Source organism: Panthera pardus, unplaced genomic scaffold (genome assembly GCF_024362965.1).
Source record: "Panthera pardus isolate Hobbes unplaced genomic scaffold, ASM2436296v1 HiC_scaffold_2, whole genome shotgun sequence".
Classification (NCBI taxonomy): Eukaryota; Metazoa; Chordata; class Mammalia; order Carnivora; family Felidae; genus Panthera; species Panthera pardus.
The window spans coordinates 7,811,797-7,826,820 of record NW_026526765.1 but is presented as its reverse complement, the minus strand read 5'-3'; the positions used below and the strand labels follow the sequence as shown (position 1 = coordinate 7,826,820).

The 15,024-nt window shown below is 45.0% G+C and overlaps 1 long non-coding RNA gene across 2 annotated transcripts in view; it reads left to right on the top strand.

Moving 5' to 3' along the window:
- Window positions 1-14,613, top strand: part of LOC109267817 (uncharacterized) — a 36,547-nt gene extending 21,934 nt beyond the window's left edge. The window contains exons 1-3 of one of the 2 annotated variants that reach the window (XR_008423659.1): window positions 3,430-8,098; window positions 8,186-8,296; window positions 14,256-14,613. This is a non-coding gene — a long non-coding RNA (uncharacterized LOC109267817). Of the gene's footprint in view, window positions 1-3,429; window positions 8,099-8,185; window positions 8,297-14,255 lie in introns of those variants that run through there. The other variant, XR_002080290.2, reaches the window with a different exon arrangement.
- Window positions 14,614-15,024: the final 411 nt, after the last annotated feature.

Genomic DNA, 15,024 nt, shown 5'->3' with positions numbered 1-15,024 from the left:
TCGTCCCTCCGTCTCAAGATCTGCAGACACGTCTGCAGGGTTCTTTTGACATAGAAGGCAATGTATTCACACGGCCTGGGGACTGGTATGTGGACATCTTGGGGGTCATTATTCAGCTACCACACCAGGCAGTTCTCAGACTTGGGGGGTGGTTCAGAATGAATCCAGCTCTGAGACTTGACCAGGGCCTCTGGTGGCACGGTAGGATTTTTAAAGTGTCTTGCTTTTGGAAACTCACCTCCTCTGGAACTGGAGCCTGGAGAAGAAGGCGCGGAAGCCCCGGGCTGGCGATATCCTCAGGAATCCACGCTTGGACTGGAAAGCGTCACGGCGACCTAGAGATTCGCTAGGTGCTTTCTGCCACGTGCCCTGAGCCCTGGAGACAACACGAAGGAGGGTGCAGACCTGGTTTGTCCCTGACCCTCTACACTTGCTGGCAGCTCCCTTGGCGTTGGTTTTCTCCGCTGTGACAGAAGTGTGATTCAGAATGCCAACACACGCAAAAGCCCCGTTTCAACAATTTTATTTTACTTTGATCATTCTTTTTAAAAAGTATATCTACGATTTCTTTCTAACGGTAACTACAATACATGTCAAGGGCAGAATGTTTGAAGAGTTCAGAAATCCATATATTACTCAGGATCCTACTGCCCGCTCATCTACACTCCAGAGGCAGTCCTGCCTTCGTTTCTAAGCAAACACACACATGCACATACATTCACAACTGGGACCAACCATTGTATAAGCACATAACGTATGTTTTTTTAAATGTTTATTTATTTTTGAGAGAGAGAGAGAGACAGAGACAGAAACAGCGAGCAGGGGAGGGGCAGAGAGAGAGAAAGGAGACACAGAATCTGAAGCAGGCTTCAGCGCAGAGCCCAATGTGGGGCTCAAACCCATGAACCGTGAGACCATGACTTGAGCTGAAGTCGGACACTTAACCAGCTGAGCCCTGCAGGCGCCCCAACATATAATAAACATATTTGTGCACGAACCATTCAACTACTGTTACGGGAAAATAGCAGTTTTGATTTATTCACCAGCGTAGTATACCTCCAGACACACACCTTTTGGTGCTTTTCACACCTACTTTTCCTTGCTGTCAGGTTTCCACGGGGTGGGGACTTCCTCCTTCTTTTGTCATGAAAGCCAAGGGCAGCGAACACTGCGCCTATCTTACTGCTTGAGTGTCTTAGACGGCTTTTAGAATTTATGAAGAGACAATAGTCTTGTGATTTAAGGCTATTGATTTGCAAGAATTGGGCCTTTTGAAAGAGAAAGAGGTGTTTGAAAGTCAATGACTTGTCTTTGCCTATCAAAAGCTAAGTGAGTCCCCGTGTATAGATTTATAAAGTTTATACCAAAAAAAAAAAAAAAAAAAATGGAGCTGGGGGACATGGAGAAAGAGCCAGACTATGCTGTCACCCTGCTGGATAAAGATTCAGTGCTTGGTGCAGTTGCAACCGGGGGGACTGGAGAGGATGGGAGCAGAAAGCGAGGTCTGTGGTCCAGATAGCAAGGGACTGGGTCCAAAGGCTTGGGGGCGCACTGGGGAGTCCGCTATATTGATCACGCTCCAATCTCAGAAACACACAGCGTTTTCTCTGGCTACGTCTGCATCTGACCTGTCAGGTGTTGCTGTAGAATTTCGGACAACCCAGCTGATTCAATTCACTTCATGATCATGGTTTCAAACTTCCAGTGACTTCCCAAGACTGCCCACCAAATCTTTCTCTTTTTTTTTTTTTTCCCGCCATGGAATATCTGCTCTCCATTCTCTGGGATAACTATTTCATGCCTCAATTCTTCTCCTTAAATCTCCAAGCCTCTCTTCCTTCCCATCCCTTCCACAGCCAGGTCATCAGCTAACTAGATGGAAATAGAAGGAATTAGATGGAAGCATCTTTTTTTAATTTAATTTAATTTAATTTTGTAATGTTTCTATTTATTTTTGAGACAGAGAGAGACAGAGCATGAGCAGGGGAGGGGCAGAGAGAGAGGGAGACACAGAATCCAAAGCAGGCTCCAGGCTCCGAGCTGTCAGCACAGAGCCCAATGCAGGGCTCCAACTTACAGACCATGAGATCATGACCTGAGCTGAAGTCGGATGCTTAACCGACTGCCCCTAGGTGGAAGCATCTTAATTTAGCACCATCAAATCTAGAGGCCTACCAGCCCTGGGAGTCCTTGTCCTTTCTCCGTCCCTAGGCCTCTGTTGTCCAGAGGCCACCATTCCTGCTGTTTTCTCAAGGATTTAACTCACTTCGTGTTCCTTTCCTTCCTTCCTTCCTGCGACTTCAGTTTCTCTCCGCCAGCATATTTTTCACAGCACACAAACAGGCTGTGGTTTTTTCTGATCCACTTAAGTCTTCTTTGACCCTCTCCTGCTGCAGTTAGCGCCCCATCATTCTGCCCCGTTTCGCAGCAGACATCCGCGATCTCGTAAGAATTGTATACACACGCTGTCTCCGTTTGTTTACGATGGCAGAACCTTCTCCTCTGGTTTTCACCCACTTCTGTTTTGACTGGCTCTCTTCAAGTTCACCGGTGGTCTCCACATTCCGTTTCATTCTGTTTCTCACTCGAATTGGAACAGAGGATGACTCTTTTTCTGGAAGACCCTCTCTCACACTTCAGGATTTCTTCTGATCTGGCGTCTTTCCTTTTCCCATCTCTTGTTCCTCTGATTCTCCCCAACTGCAACTGTTCGAGGGCCCTACGGCTCACTTTTCATCTCCCTACTCTCTCTGCCCTTGAGAGGTCAGATGTGTTCTCCTGACCTCCACACATCAGTCTCTAGCCCAAACGATGTGATGTGAACCTGAGAGCCCTGCCTCTGATACATCTGGTCTGTTGGCTCACAGTCTGGTCTCAGAGTTGTCATGTCGTCCTTCCTTTCCATAATCAGTAAATGACACCCCCACCAGCCAGCTGCCCACCGAGGCTGCTTCCCCATCCCCCTCCCTGTGCAAACCATCCATATATCCTGCCATATCCCATATCCCCCACAAGGGTACATTTGCTTTTCTCCACCTCTCCACTTCTCTTTGTTCCAAAATTCTTTTTTTGTTTAAATGTTTATTTTTGAGAGAGAGAATGAGAATGAGAATGAGTTGGGGAGGGGCAGAGAGAGAGGGAGACACAGAATCCGAAGCAGGCTCCAGCCTCTGAGCTGTCAGCACAGAGCCCGACACCAGGCTCGAACTCACAAACCGTGAGATCATGACCTGAGCCCAAGTCGGTCGCTCAACCGACTGAGCCACCCAGGCGCCCCTATTCCAACTTTCTTGACATCTCACCCGGACCACCATAGCAGCGTTATGACTCTGACCCCTTTTCTGTTCTATCCTCTATAAGGTAAAATCCCAGCTCCCGCCATCACTTACAGGGTACTCTTGTTCCCCTCTGCCCAGCTTGCTAACTTGTTCTCCTCTGTCTCATGTACACTTACCACTGGCTGTGCTGGGACTCTCCTGCCCTAGGAGCATTGCGCACACTCTTCTCCGTCCCTCAGGACTTCTCAACCTTGGCCCTGCTGACACTTGGGACTGCATAATTCTTTGTCGTGGGGGTCTGACGTATGTATTGTAGAGTGTTTAGTAGTGTTCCTGGCTTCTTCCAAGTAGACGTCAGTAGCATCCCCCCACGCCAAGTTTGACAACTAAAAATGGCTCCAGACGTTGTCAAAGGTCTCTTAGTTGGCGAAATCTCCCCTTAGTTGGCAAAATCAGCCCCTGCTCTACCCAAAATTACACCCACCCATCATCCCCTAACCTAGGGCCAGCATTAAAATGACTTAATAACTGCTATAGCATAGACTTCAACCAATCAGAATATATGCTGGCCCCAAGCATCCTTATTTTTGTCTGTAAAATGAAGATACTGATAATCCCCACCTTGTAGGCTTGTCATGAGAGCAGATGAGTTTAAGTGGATAAAGTGCTTATCCCAAGGCCTGCCATGGAGGGAATGCTCCATAAGCACCCAATGTTCCTCTTGCCATCCTTATTCTAATTGGCTCATTACTAGCCATGTCCAAAGCAGCCTCCTTGCTCATCTGTTATGCTTCATTGCTGCACTCTGGTTGTTCCTGAAGAACACTCACAGGTCGTAATTAACTTGTAATCATATCTGTTTTCATTTGTGTATTGGTCTATTACCTGACTTCCCTTGTAAATCCTACCAAGGCAGTGCATCAGGGTAGTTCACTGTTGTAACAAGTAACTTCTACACCTCTGTGATTTCGCACAGTGCAAGATTATTCACTTTTTCCAAATGTCTGTTCCATGTGACTCTTTGGGGTACAAGCCTTCCAGGTGCCCATTTGGGGTCTCCTCCTTCCTTTGCTGGGGCTCGCTGTGGGATCCTCTGCCTCCATCTGGCAGCCAGGGGAGGGAGACAGATGGAGGATTTCACGCGGAAGATTTTCAATGGACCTGGGCTGGGAACACCCGTCGTCACTTCCTGCCCCCATTCCACTGGCTACTGCTCAGTCACAGGGCCGCAGAGCTGCAAGGCAGGCTGGGAAATGTAGTCTGGCCGTGCCCAGCAGAGACAGGAAAGAGTGCGGGGAGCGTCGGGTCAGTCTGTTTACAGTCAGGCATTGCATCCGTGGGCTCAGCATCTGCAACGGTGCTGGGCACAGAACTCATAACAAAAAATATTGGTGAATGAAATCAGTGAATAAATGAATATGTTTTAACCCATGTCAATCTTTCCTGAGCATCCACATTGGAAAGGATTAATTTTTTTTCAGAGGGGCTGTAACATTTATAAACTTTATTACGTGCTGAAAAGCTTGTGGAAGGATAATTGAGTAGTTTAACACTCTTAGCTTTGCCAGTTAAGAGCCACCTAAACCTTGGGAAGACCACCTCCTTCTCCGTGTAGGGCCTTAGTTTCTCTACCTGCCCAGGGTCTTTCCTGGAGCGGGTAAGTGCTGTCTGTTTTTGTTTCAGATGTGATCACCAGCATAGCCTTGTTTACAAAAGAGACCTGAAATAAATGCTTCTAGATTGATTTTCTGACCAGCGTAGTTCCCTCTGACTGTCATGTTCCTCCGGGTCTGGGCTGCTCTCAGGGAGATACATTAAAAAGAAGGACTCCCGACCAGGACCAGGCAGATTGGAAAGACAAGAATGTTAAAATGCAGCCTGTCTCTCCCTGCCCCCTCCAAGGGCTGGCAACAGCGTGATTCAGGTGTGCGGTTACCATTTCAGATGGCTGGTCAACCAATATTGTGGTTTATATTGGAATCACAGGAAAGTCCTTGACAAGCTTTTTGTTACAGCTCTGAGATGGTTCGTGCAGAGAGGGTTGCCAAATTCAGCGGAAAAAAAAAAATACAGGATGTCTATTGCATGGGACGTACCATAAGTATGCAAAGAATTATTCATTGTTCATCTGAAATTCTAAGCAAACTGGGCACTCTCTATTTTATCCGGTAATCTTATTGGTGTGGACCCTCAGTCTTCAGTGTTGGCCTGGCTCTGTCTCCTTCTCTGTCTCCATTCCTGATTAGTTTGAACAGTGGCAGAACTGACTGGAAAATTCTAGGATGTGTGAGTTTCCAGAGCAAGTCCCCCTCCTCCCTTATCACATGTGGGTTGGTTACTTGATGATTGACTTCAATGTTCACCCTATAGCTGCCTACTTCCATTTCAGTGGCTGGCTGGGCAGGTTATGCCATCTTTCTGTATGTTCTAGCTAGCGGGTCATTTACTTTCCAGCCTTAAGTAGAAGGGACTGTCGAGGCACCGGGGTGGCTTAGTTGGTTAAGCGTCCGACTCTTCATTTCAGGTCAGGTCGTGATCTCGCGGTTCAGAGTTCGAGCCCTGCATTGGGCTCTACACTGACAGTGCAGAGCCTGCTTGGGATTCTCTCTCTCTCTCAGTCTCTTTCTGCCCCTCCCCTGCTTTTGCTCATGTGCTCTCTCTTTCAAATAAATAAATATACTTTAAAAAAAAAAAAGAAGAGACTGTCTTGGCCTCCCATTCATCTTGCTTTCCACCTGACCAAAATTACTCAGCCAAGTCCCTAATGATTGTATTTCCTTCTCCTCTATTAAAATTGGGGTCAACCTTAACATCTGTGAGCCATGTTCAGATTTAATTAAGATACACTTGGTTTGGTCCACAACCACTTATAAATTTTAATTAAGCTGGATATATATTAAACTGAATTATTTTACAAGAACCAGTGCATTTGATAAGAAATGTAATTATCCGTATTTGAAATGCTACAGTTTTATATTCTGAAATCCCGATTTTAAAAGAAAACTCATTTTAGGTCAACTTTAGTCTTGAATAAGCATTGATGAATGAGGCCATTTCTGGCTTTGATTTCAATTAATATTAGTCTTCTTCCGTTATTAGAAAAATATTCATTCATTCTTTCTTTCAACAGTGAGGGTCTATTTAGTACCAGGAACTATGTAAGTCATGATATTGGAAACTCACGTTTTAGATTCATAATGGTCTTCCTTTAGCCTTGATTTTTGTCTTCACAACCTTCATGAGTTGAGTTAGTTATCCGCTTAGGTATAAGTGGATTATCTTTTCATTACTCACGTACACATGCAACTCTATTAGTATCCAGAAAAAAGTTTGGGTAAAAGGTGTCTAAACATCTCACTCAAAGAAGAAAAGATATCCTCTTTCTTTTTTCTTTCCTTTCCTTTCCTTTCCTTTCCTTTCCTTTCCTTTCCTTTCTTTTTTTTTTTTTTTTTTTTTTTTTTTTTTTTTTAAGTGAAGTCTGTGTCCATTTAGGGAGGTGAGAGAAGGCTGTATAAGGAAGGGAAGATCTCTGGACTGAATTGTGTTTCCCTGCCCCCACCCACCAATTCATATGCTGAAGCCCTAACCCCCAATGTGACTGCATTTGGAGATAGCACATGCATCAGTTAGGAGGTAATTGAAATTAAATGAGCTGAAATGTGGGGTCTTAATGCTGAGAGGATTGGTGGTTTTATAAGGAGTGGAAGAGCCATCAGCCATCTCTCTTTCCCCATAAACACACCCACCAAGGAAAGGCCAGGTGAACATATGGTAAACAAATCCCTCTTTGCCAGGAATAGGTATTTTACCAAAACCCTACCATGCTGGCACTCTGATCTTGGACTTGTGGCCTCTGAAATGGTGACAGATTTCTGCTGTTAAGCCACCCAGTCTGTGGCATTGTGTTATGGTGGCCTGATCTGACTAATATAGCGAGCCTGCATCTAACCCTTTGGATGCATAGAATTTCCATGGGTTTTGGCGTTCCGGCCTGGGAAGTGGGCAGCTCTTTTCTCCAGAGCAGTTTTGCCCTTTACTGTAATAAATCCCATGAAGTCAGCTACTTCCTGCTCCTGAGAACAGCACGGATCCATCTTAGAGTTCGCGGGACAACCCTTGACAGTGGAGCAAAGCTGACCAGCTTGTCCTTGGATTGACCTTGACTTCTTAACATAGCATCTTGACTGATTGAACTTCACAGCCTGGACGCTTGTGATTTACAACACTCAAGTCCTCCACAAAAAGATAAATGCAGAATTCAATTTATCAGTTCCTGCAGCTTGCTCCATTCCGTTAGGGGGAGTTTTTCCATTAGAAGAGCTAATAATCCCTTCCTTTTTTGTGTCCCATTGAGTCTCATATGTCAACAGATTTCAGAACATTAAAAAAAAATCTCAAGTTCAGCTTAATATTTGATGTGACTTTTACACTGCTGAGCCATGTCCCTCCCTAAAAGCATGGTTCTTGTCTTTCCCTTGGAGTCTCACCTTCCGTACCTCTTTGATGCACTAAAAATGCTCTCTGTGGATCAATGGCGAGTACCAGCCCTCCAGACATAGAGCTGTGACAGAAAATCAATGTGCGGTGTGGACAGTTGAGGAGAACCTTAAATAATGCCTTAAAAGGTCTGCACTCTGCAGTCCTCCATCCCAATGCCCGTAGAGAATGCCAGTAGGGGTCATACCTGCTAACGTGTGTATTCTTTCCTAGTGTGCAGGAGTTTAATAAAACCAGCAGATGAAAACTACGGTCAAGTCACAATTAAAAAGCCTTTGGATATAGATTATTCTGACACCTTTTTTACCCCTCCTGTCCCTATGGTGAGAATATTTAAAAAATACTGAACTTAGCACTTTCCTTAAGTCACGCTGAGACCTAACGCATGCATCTCATTTTCTTTCTAAAAGCCAGCACTTAGCAACTTTCACTTGCTGGCATCATCTCGTGCCAAGAACAGTGAGGATGCTCCGAGAAACCCAGTGGCTACTTTCTTCTGGTGTCAGATGAGAGGGGAAGGGGTAAGTACCCCCATTTATTAGCTTCTTGTTATAGCATAAAGCATCATAAAACTGCCATCTGTAAAAGGACCTACGAAGGACCTTTAAGCTAAATGTCTGCAATTCCCAAGATACTCCAAAATAACCTGGAACAGCATGGATGCTAATGTATGCCAGATTTGGATTTCTTCTGGTGGAGTATCCCTTGGATAACATCCTCTGAGGTTTTTCTTGAGTAAAATTTATACCCAGAAAACTTTTTAGGGCCCTGTAATTAAAGAAGGATAGGCGGGATAGGAGGGTATACATTTCACAATAGTTTTTGTAGCTGTGTTTGTGAAAACAACAACGACAACAAAAACTGCAAGACAGATGAGAAAGCCAAAGGGCACGGATGTGTTGCTGAAGCACTGTGGCTAAGAGGACTTCCCTGCCTGGACTGCTTTGCTTGCAGCTACTGAGTGGCGTTATAAAGCTGCCGGAGGTTTGCAGCAATGTGCTATCACAATTCAGTTTACAGGCGTTCAGGGGTGAGAACTAGATGTGAGATGTGCCTGGAGGTGGTGTGCCTATTCAGAATGTGAGAGGGACATGGAAGATGGAGCAGAGGAGGAGATGTAGGCCTTTGGCCACAAGGAGGAGAGAGAGTGTGGCTTATGACAGGGTGAGAGGGCTCTGAGAGCAGGTGGCTCTTTGTTAGCATTAGTTGAAAAGAGACGAGAGCTGTGACGAAATGTTTTTCCAGTTGAGAAATCACCCTCAGCCACAAACGTTTATGACTCGTAATGATTTAAGAAGGGAAGAGCCTCAGGTCACACGGGACTTTGAAGACAGACCTTCTGATGTTTTTTCTAGCACACGATGGCCCAATTTAAGCTCTAGAGCTGCTCTGATCAATATGGCAGCCACTGGCCGCTTGTGGCTAGTGTAAATTGTGTCAAATACACGTTGGATTTCAAAGATGTAATCAGAAAAAAGTACTACACTTCTCAGCAATTCTTAAAAATATTGATTATAGGGGCACCCGGGCGGCTCCGTCGGTTATGCGTCGACTCTTGATTTTGGCTCAGGTCGTGATCTCACGGTCATGAGTCTGAGCCCCGCATCCGGCTCTGCACTGACAGCACAGAGCCTGCTTGGGATTCTCTCTCTCCCTCTTTCTCTGTCCCTCCCCTGCTCACATTCTCTCCTGTCTCTCGAAATAACTAAATAAACATTTTAAAAAAATATTGATTACATGTTGTAATGATATTTTGAATATATTGGGTTAATAAAGTTTTTATACAATTATGAAAATTAATTGCAATACAACCTTCTGGTTATAAGATGAAGTAAATCATGGAATGGAAGGTGCATCATGGTGACTACTTAATGACACCGTGTTGCATGTTTGGAAGTTGCCAAGAGAGTAGATCTTAAGAGCCCTCATCATAAAGAAAACACCTGTAACCCTGCATGGTGAGTGATGTTAACTACATTTACACTGGTGATCGCTGTCACGGTATATACGAATCCCAAATCATTATATTGTTGACCTGAAACTCACCTAACATTCTCAGTAAGAAAATTAATTTCACCATTTTTTTTTCACTTTCAAATGTGTGGGGTTGGGGCGCCTGGGTGTCTCAGTCGGTTGAGCGTCTGACTTCAGCTCAGGTCATGATCTCGAGGTTCATGAGTCTGAGCCCCCCGTTGGGCTCTGTGCCGACAGCTCAGAGCCTGGAACCTGCTTCGGATTCTGTGTCTCCCTCTCTCTCTGCCCCTCCCCTGCTCACGCTCTGCCTCTCTCTCTGTCTCTCAAAAATAAATAAATGTTAAAAAAAGAAAAAAAGAGAAAAAAAACGCTGTCTGCAACTGCACGTAATAATGGCTGACCGTGGTTTAGAAAGGGCGCAGGAGAAGTAGAGTATGAGGGCCTGGAATCTGCATGACACGGTCCGAGATTGCTCGTAGCCTAATGCTAACAGTTCGCAGTCTTTTCAGGGTGACTTCCCTGTGAGGTGGGCTGAGGTCTGACTCGGATCTGACCCTCTAGCAATAGGACGGCGCCCAGGTGGATGGGAGCAAGAGTCACAGCCCTCCAGGCCCGGGACTCATCCCTCCCTGCCCCGTGCTCCCGGAGATCCGCAGAATCCCGCCTTCTAACAGCAGTCTGACTTGGAGACGCAGTTGGATGCTCTCCCATCTGCCCCCGGGAGCGACGGTTAGTGTAAATACTTGCCCTGGTTATATAAACAAGAGACGCTGCGTTTTTAACCGCTGAGCTTTTGGAATTTGGAACTCAGGTGCCTCTGAAGCCACACAAGGCAAGTTCCATTGTCCCTGTTCTCTGGGCTTCTGATTGCTTGACATCCCATGTAAGCTGACTGATTGCTCCCGACTGACCCGAAGCCATACTTGATCTGTAGTAGGTGATATCGATGTGTTTTAGGCGGATAGAAAATCCAGGCTCTCAAAATGTCCCATAGGCTCCTGTTTGCTTATTCGAGGTGGCTGGTGAAGGGGCGATGAGCAGGACTGGAGAACTGGCTCTCACTGCACGAACGTCCAGCCGCGCTGCCCCCCAGTTGCATCCAACACCCTCTGTTGACCGAGAGCTAGGAGGATGGGAGCAGGAAGGGAGGGGGCTGGCGGATGAGAGGGTGGGAAAGAAAGGAGAGCAGTTTTCTTCTGAAGGAGGGATTTATAGAACAACGTTCTCTCTCTGTTTCCCCTGGGACCACTTCTCACCGAAATCACCTGTTCAGTCTTGTGAAGTTTTCGCAAAACTGAAAAGTTTCATTTGACCAATTGAGGGTTTTTTGGTGTGTGTGTGTTTTCATCATTTTAGCAAGATAAAGCTAATCTCTTTAAACCTTTACTTAGAGAAAAACCTTGAAAGCGGGTATATGCAGAATTGAGATCTTACCCCCAGGAAATAACGCCCTAATCTCTCATGAGTCACCATTCAGAATCGTGCAAATATTCTGCCGGTTGAGTTCTCCCAGCTGAGTGCCCAAAAGATATCTCTATTTGGTGAACCACCCTGGGGCTCCCCTGCTTCTCTTGTGAGGGCCCCCTCCTCCCGTCTGGGCCACCGTTGTGCGGATTACACTTCTCCTTCTATGCTTCTCCCTCCACCTGTAACGTCTTAGCCAACCGCGCACAGCCTTCACAGAGGCCTTGTGGGAACCTCGTGGTGAAAGGTGCTTTGTAAAAAATAATACCACATAAATGGAAGATCATTATTACTAGATTAGCTTCTCTCTCCCAGACTAATCATTTCAGTCTCGCAAAATGAACCGCATTAGCCATCTGCTGGCCCAATTACCTAAATGACTCAAATTCTTTGAAACCTGGTCACACAGCTCCTCATTCTTCCCAACTCCCATTTTAGTGCTGCCAGCAGATTTTAGAGCCCCGGTGTCCTCGTCAGAGCCACTTAGCTTTATGGTGAGTAATGGCACTCCTCAAGGTAGGCCGGTGACCCTCTGGCAGCTGAAGGCAGTGGCCATCTTGCTTCAGTGTCTAATCTACCACTTGCCTTGTTTTTAACATACTGTTTTTTTTTGGGTTTTTTTCCTGTATCACCTTCCTCTTAAAAGTGTGCATGGAATCTTTTTGGAAAATCAAAGAAAGTGGAATGATGCCTGCCTTCTATATTTTTTTCTTTCTTTCTTTCTTTCTTTCTTTCTTTCTTTCTTTCTTTCTTTCTCTTTTAATTTTTTTTAATGTTTATTTATTTTTGAGATAGAGAGACACAGAGCATGAACAGGGGAGGGGCAGAGAGAGAGGGAGACACAGAATCTGAAACAGGCTCCAGGCTCTGAGCTGTCAGCACAGAGCCCGACGCAGGGCTCGAACTCACGGACCACGAAATCATGACCTGAGCCGAAGTCGGCCGCTTAACCAACTGAGCCACCCAGGCGCCCCTATTTTTCTTTATTAACTTGGTTGTAGGTGGATAATTTTTGGCCTCTTGGCCATACTGTCTAAAAACTAAATTCTAGAAAGTTAGTTGGATGATCTGTTTTACGTTTACACTCTTGGTTTTCTTTTGGTTTGCCCAGTTTTTTTCCATGTTATTTATTGTACCGTCTTTAAAAATGACTCTCTTTCCAGATTACCTCTCTAACAGAACCTGAAATTTGTGTTCTAAAGTTCCAAGATTTGTTTAATTTACTGGTTTGTGTGTGTGTGTGTGTATATATATATATATATATATATATATATATATATATATATATGGTTTAAATCAATTGAGTTAATCTCGACATTGGAAGTTGAAGCCTGGAATCCTGGTGTAACCAAGGGAACCCCCGCTCTTAGCACAGGGCATGTGCAGGTACAAATGGCACCAAGTACATTGGTATTGGCTTTTCCGGCAGCCACTAATTTCACACATTGACGTTGCCAGGGACTCTCTCTATCCTGCAGCTATTCCGTTTCTCACTCTGCTTTACTTCTTAATATAAAAGTTTGACTTGAAATCAAAGTAAAGCCAATCGTTTATGACCCGTGCTATATGGCAGTTATAGGTTTAATACCTGTGGAAGATACATACACACACAGACGCGCACACACACACACACACAAGTACATACGACTGCATGTTCTAGTCCCGTAGTCAAATAACAGTGAAAACCTTAAAGATCAGTTAAAGGTATCAAAACACTTTATTAGTAATTGGAGTATTGGTTGTGCAAACAGTAAGTACCACAAGAAATCTGAGAAGAGAGAGGTCACTTAAAAATATTTTTTTTAATCTTTATTTTTGAGAGAGAGAGAGACAGAGTGTGAGCAGGGGAGGAGCAGCGAGAGAGGGAGACACAGAATCCGAAGCAGCTCCAGGCTCCGAGCTGTCAGCACAGAGCCTGATGTGGGACTTGAACCCACGAACTGCGAGATCATGACCCGAGCCGAAGTTGGACGCTCAGCTGACTGAGCCACCCAGGTGCCCCGTGGTCACTTTTAAAGAATTAATTTTTGGGGGAGCCTGGGTGGCTCAGTCAGTCTGACTTCAGCTCAGGTCATGATCTCACGGTTCATGAGTTCAAGCCCTGCATCCGGCTCTGTGCTGACAGCTCCGAGCCTGGAGCCTGCTTCGGATTCTGTGTCTCCCCTGCTCTCTGCCCCTCCCCCGCTCACACTCTGTCTCTCTTTCTGTCTCTCAAAAATAAAAATAAAACATTAAAACAATTTTTTAAAAATTAATTTTTCAAAATGAAAATGTGGGTTTTTTTTTTAATGCTCACAGACATAATATATTCTCATTAACAGAATGTAAAGATATATACAGAAATCACAGCTACTGACAATTTAGAATACAGACCTCTGGGTTTTTTCTTCTATTATAGTTTATTAGTTATTGTTTGCTTTATAAGAAACCATTCCCAAACTTAGTAGCTTGAAATACCAACCATTTCTTTAGCTCATGATTCTTCAGGTCGGCAATTTGTACTGAGTTCAGCCGGGCGGTTCTGGCAGTCAGGTCTCACGTGACCTCACGGTCAACTGATGGACTGGCCTTGACCAGCACAGGGAGGACATCTGGGGCCTTTCTGCAGTGACTTCTTCTTACTCCGGCAGCCTAGCCTGGGCTGGCTCACACGGCATCCTCAGGTTTCAAGAGCTGCGGAAAGGCAAACTGCATGCGAACACTTTCCAGGTCCTTGCTTACGTCACATTTACTGCTGTCGCACTGGTCAAAACCAAGTTAAATGGGTACCTAGTGTCGCTGTGAAAGGGACCGTGGAAGAGCAACGGATACAGGGAGGCCTGAGCGGATCGGACATACTGCGATCAAGCCACCACAACTAAACCTACCTTGTCGTGATATTTTAACAAAATGAGATTCTGTTATACGTGCTATGTTGGTCAGGGTTCTCTAACCAATAGGCTGTATCTATATCTCTGTCTACGTATGGAGAGATAGCTACAGATACATCAATATAGATAGATACACAGATACAGATCTATTATAAGGAATTGTTTCGTGCAGCTATGGAGTTTGGCAAGTCTCGAGACCTGCAGGATGAGTCGGCAAGCTGGAGACCCCGGAGAGCTGACGGTTTTGTTCCAGAGTGAGTCTGAAGACCTGAGAATCACCACGGCCGCTGATACAGCTCCAGGCTGAAGGCTGGCAGGCTAAAAAGCAGGAAGAGCTCATGTTTCAGTTTGAGTCTGAAGGCAAGAGAAACATCAGCGTCTCAGTCTGAAGGCAGGCGGGTGGGAAGAATTTCCTCTTACCAGAGGACGGTCAGCCTTTTTGTGCTATTTAGGTCTTCAACTGATTAAATAGGGCCCACCCACATTAAGGATGGCAATCAGCTTTACTGGATCTCTTGATTTAAATGTTTTTCTCAAAAAAAAATGTTTATAAATGTTTTTCTCATCTGAAATAACACAAAACAAAACCCACTTTCACAGACTCAGAAACATGCAAAATAAGATTTGACCAAATATTTGGGCACTCCATGGCCCACTTAAGTTGACACGTAAAATTAACCATTACGCATGTTTTTGTTTTTGTCTCTGAGTTTAAATATATGTCATGGACATTTTTTCATGTCAGTAAATAGAGATGATGATCATCTTTTTTTTTGTTTGTTTTAAGTTTACTTATTTTTGAGAGAGACAGAGAGAGAGAGAGAGAGAACAAGTGGGGGAGGGGCAGAGAGAGAGAGAGAGAGAGAGAGAATCTCAAGCAGGCTCTACACTGTCAGTGCAGAGCCTGACATGGGGCCTGAACCAATGAACTGTGAGATCAT